Below are 5000 nucleotides of genomic sequence, written 5' to 3'. Positions count from 1 at the left end.
TTCTGACCGGAAAGCGATCAAAATGCAAGTAGGGGGGGGGGGGGGGGGGATGGTTGCAGCATGAGCAAGGACCACAAATTATACAACTCCGAGGAAAAAAAACCAAACAAAACAAAGTGTGTTTTTGAGAAGATGCAAATAACGGACAGATTGAACGCTTTTGTCAGATCGATTTGTATCTAAAATCAGAATCGAGGAAGGCACCTTGGTGTAAATTTGGTTTAAACAGAATGGATTCTGATGCTTGATATAAATCAGCGGATCCACAAGTTTAATGAATAGGATCGGGATGCAGAATGGTCTGAACTGCTGCCTATATTAGTCATGGATCCAAAGTCATATTCAGGTTCACTTTGGCCTTGATGAATAAATGAAGCAGCATCAGCCTCTGTTATACCAATCCCGTGATCAGCACGTGCACACTCGCTTCCCCCTCCACCAATCATCATCACTGCTCCATCCCCATTACCCCAGTCACACCAGAACCCTATTTTATTGCTGGTTTGAATGCTTCCACTGCACTGAGCTTGTTGAAACCCGTCTGTTGAGCTGTACTGACCACCATATTGAACCGTGCAGCTTCCCAGGCATCGACCACTGGACCAAACCTTTCCATTTCTAAAATTACCATAACTTATCATTTTGGATCGGAAAGTTTGTCCACCTAAACAGTTGCCTGTTGTCTGCAACAATGGCGTGTGACTGGAATCGTCACTGCGCGTGATCATGAACTCACTACCGTTGATCAACCAAAAGGCTGGTGAGATCATGTCGTCATTATCTGACGGATCTGTTGTTTCTCCAACAGCAAGTACTTGATCATACCACCACTTTCCATCGTCTCGCATCCAGGTTATACCGTCGTCGTTGGAGAATCGGGCGATAAGAGTCCACCCATTACCATCATTGCCCATGTGACAGTAAGCCTGATGATTCAATAAGAAAAATAATCACTTAATTACACGCGGCATATCTGTCAATGAGGCGTGGTTAAAAAAAAAAAACATTTTGTTTTCCCGATCCTTGTTTTATCCTTTAATGCACCATTTCTGGCGCAATGTATGTGAAATTCATATATTGGAACTGTGAAAAATAACTTTATACTGAGCAAAATATCAGGGTAGTTAGAGGAATCGGATTACCGTACTACGACAAGCGGGTTAAGCATTTCGATATCAAGGCCTATTCTTAATCAGGACTCAGAACGTACAATTCGTACATTTCTCTTGGGAGATATCGTGTTCTTGGACTGTGGGTAAGAGTAAGAGCGCCGTTTTCGCCAAGTATCGTACCCAACTCAAGCATTATGCGTCCGTTTTCGTTACATTTACCGGAAATGTGAAACAAAAAACACCGTGAATGTTAAAGTAACGAGTTAGGTCACAGTGCGCGTCGAGTCACGAGCTAAAACTAATCGATACCTGTCCACATTATAAATCTTTCATAACCTCTTACCGGAAGAGGTTATGAGAGATTTATGATACGGTTACGAATAGATAGGCTAATCGAGCGCGAGGGCCGTCCTGGTAACCTTTTCCATGTAAAACGAAATTCCACTTGCTATAATTGTACTGTTGTGATGAAAAAAATTAAATTCAGCTTTTTGAAACTTTTTGTGTTTCGCTCAACTTGAATTACCCGGCAGAGAGATAAAAAAAGAAAACGGACCGTTTCCATGGTAATGATCCGTGCTGTAAAATCCTGTCCGAAAACCAGTCAATCAGAGTGCTCCATTTAGCCTGAGAATTGCTTGCAATATAATAATTAGGCTTAATTTAAACTTAATTTGTAAAATCAAGCGCAACAGAGGTGGTGTAACGAGTTTCGTACGTATGACCCGCATGGGTCGCAGCCAAGCAGATTGCCCATCCCCAAAATAAACAAATCTGAAAAAGCGATCACTTAAAGTAGGATACCCGTTATCAACTCTGAATCTAGTTTACAGCTCGTCATTTCCTTGAAAATTTATGACACGGTAATGTGCGAGGTTTTTGTCGCTTTGAAGACCAATTAACAATTATTCCTTGAGCGCACGTTAGACCGTTAAATATCCAACGAGCCGCGTAGCGCCGAGTTGGCTTTATCCGACAAGCGCGTATTCCTTAAACTCCAAAAGTTTGAAAGTACGAAATACCAGCGAAAAAAGCGAGAAAATCCGAGCGAAATCGAAAAAACTTGATGAAGATGGAATGTTGTGTAATACCTGGTGGCCAGACAGACGCAGGATCACAAAAACGTTACTTACCTTTTCGCCTACTTCTAAACGTCGGAATTGATCCAAACTTTCCACAAAAAAGTTTTTTTTTGCTTTATTCAGAGAGAAAGTTCGCTTTCCAGCGAAACATATTTTAGCTTAGCAACGCTTAGCGCAATCAATTGCCATAGAAGATCAAACTAAGGAATATGAGCTGATAACCGAGATTGAGTGAATCAATCATGGCTCGAGAAATGCATTAACCGAGGTTGAAAATTTAATATTTAGTATTAGTTAGTCGAAGTGGCTGAGAAGTCTTATGATTGTGAGAGAACTGTTTCAACGCAAAGAAAGTTAATTCTCCTTGAATTACTATTGTCGTAGTCTTAATTACTGTCATTATTATTATTGTAATTTCTCTAGTATTTATATTTCACTGTAATTTATTGTTGATTTCACACTGAAGATGGCAGAGGCAACTGCCGAAACATGTCTGTAAAACTCAGGAGTGTCGTGTTTTTCTTAAAATTAGTTTCTTCACTGCTTTTATCTAGACCAATTCTCCTTTGCTTTTAGTTTATGTGTAATTTCTCGTAGACTTCGGTTGAGTGAGCCGTTGACGTGGCATTCATTTCGAAGGACGTAAGCCTGAGCTTCTATGGAGTCAACAAGGATTGAAACCAATTTATATACGAAATCGGAGAGTGTAAGATCTCCAACTGAATAACTGAAGGAGAAAGAAAGCTGAGAAATAAGATCAAATCAGACTAGACGGTCCATGAGCGTACACTGGGTTGCCTGTGGTACGTGTTACTAAAAAATATAAGGGACTGAGTTGGGTGGAATTGAACGTTCCAGTCAAGTTTTTCAAGTCGGGGGTCCTTAAGACCATTTAAGGGGTCACCCAGAAGTCGTGCCAGCAGAGGCCCTTTGGCTCACACGTTCATACGACGAAACATTTTTTTCTGAGGTTAAAAACCTGGTTACCGGCTTATTCATCATTTATCAGAAAGAAAAATTTCTTTCCTCTTTGCACACATTGCGTACGTGTGGTAGTGCAGTAACACAACGCTTTATTCCATATTGTCAACTGAGCTGCGTTTTGTCTTCCAGGAGATTCAAGTTGTCTTTGCGTAATATGTAGCTCTAATAGTACACGATATTGTTTTAGTATTGTATATCATTGTAGTGCCATGGTAGAAGTCTTAGGTAAATAGCCCCCTGAGAAGACATGTGGTTACTAGCAAAGTACTAAACCCAGAAAGACTGAAGAAAATAAAAGTGAATCGAGAAACACTGGCTTCTAGGGTGACATGTTGATCATTTTCAAGTTCGTAAAAATATTGAAGATCCGTTACCAGGATTCATGTTAAGAAAAAAGTAAAATCGTTCTCTGGTAAAAAGTTTTGAAAAAAACTATGAGCTTTCGACAGACTGAACTGCTGCCTTCAACGGATAAAAATGTGTGAAGCCTAAAAGCGAAAGAAATTTAAATAAAACGAAAAATTCGCATAAATTAAAGGATAAAAGCATGTAGTAGAAAGAATGTTTAAAATGCTAAGAAAATTAGTGTTTCTTTAAGAGAATGTGATATTGTCTTGGGAGCGGGCACGAATTGTTGTCTGCCCCTACAGTTTTTGCCGTGTGCCATGACTCCAATGTCTTTCTACTCCGGTTGTTCGCTTTGTCAATGATTTTAGAATTGTTAAAGTCAATATCATGATTAAAAGTCCACGCGTGTTTTGCTACATTTGAGCCTTTAGTACAATGCTTTAAGTTCCTCATATGTTCCTTTCTCCTAGTAGTAAAGGATCTTTTAGTTTCGCCAATGTAGCTCCACGGGCAAGATGCGCATGGAATTTTATAGATGACATTGCACTGGTCGTCTTCGGCAGGTCGAAACTTAGGGATAGGGAAATGCTGCTGTAAAGTTTTCACTGGTCTGCTAGTGACTTGGATGTCGTGTTCCTTGAGGATTCTTGTGAGAGGTTCCGTGATGCCTTTGATGTAGGGAAGGACTGCAAAGTTGCGTCGGTTTGTTGGCTCAACCCATTTAAAGAACATACCAACCAACTCTTCTGGAGTAGGTGTAGGTGGTGGAGGCCTCGCTTTCTTTCTTATAACATCAGCAGCGATTTTTTTGGGATAGCCGTTGGAGTGTAAAGCGGCGCAAACACAAGCAGTTTCACGGGTCTTTCCAACTTGTGTGTTGGGGAGATTCAAAGCTCGATGCAGGAGTGTCTCAGCGGTGCTGATTTTATGTTTCCTGTCATGGTGTGAATGGAAGTCGAGATATCTATCCGTATGCGTGGGTTTGCGGTATATGTCGACCAAAAGTTTTCCGTTATCGCGCGAAATGAGGGTGTCAAGAAAGGGTAGTTGGCCGTTGGACTCGTGTTCGATGGTGAAAGAAATATGCTGATCGATTGAGTTCAATGAATCGTGAAAGGAGGCAACAGCGTCACTCTTAATAATGCAGAAACTGTCGTCTACATACCGCTTCCAAAATTTCGGCGAGACAGTAGTCGTGTTGATTGCTGTTTTTTTCGATTTCTTCCATGCATAGGTTGGCTACTACAGGGCTGACGGGGCTACCCATAGCACAACCGTGGATTTGTTTGTAAATGGTGTCATTGTAAACGAAGAAGTTATTGGACAGCACAAAATTCAATAAGGAAATTATGTCCTCGATGTCTAGGTTGGTTCTGGAATGGAGAGACAAATCATCCTCTAATTTCTTCCTGATATAATCGCAAGCTTTGTCGACAGGGATGGCGGTGAATAGAGACACCACATCAAAGGAAAC

At 40.9% G+C, this 5000-nt stretch overlaps 1 protein-coding gene and 1 pseudogene across 4 annotated transcripts in view; both read right to left on the bottom strand.

The window, feature by feature from the left end:
* LOC138033865 (lysine-specific histone demethylase 2-like) overlaps positions 1 to 5000 on the bottom strand; it is a 171942-nt gene that overhangs the window by 118935 nt on the left and 48007 nt on the right. The window lies entirely within an intron of this gene.
* LOC138033314 (uncharacterized) overlaps positions 255 to 5000 on the bottom strand; it is a 4846-nt pseudogene continuing 100 nt past the window's right edge.

The sequence above is a fragment of the Montipora capricornis genome, chromosome 14, assembly GCF_036669925.1.
Source record: "Montipora capricornis isolate CH-2021 chromosome 14, ASM3666992v2, whole genome shotgun sequence".
NCBI lineage: Eukaryota > Metazoa > Cnidaria > Anthozoa > Scleractinia > Acroporidae > Montipora > Montipora capricornis.
Note: the sequence above shows the minus strand (reverse complement) of the source record. Positions and strands in the feature narration are given on the sequence as shown.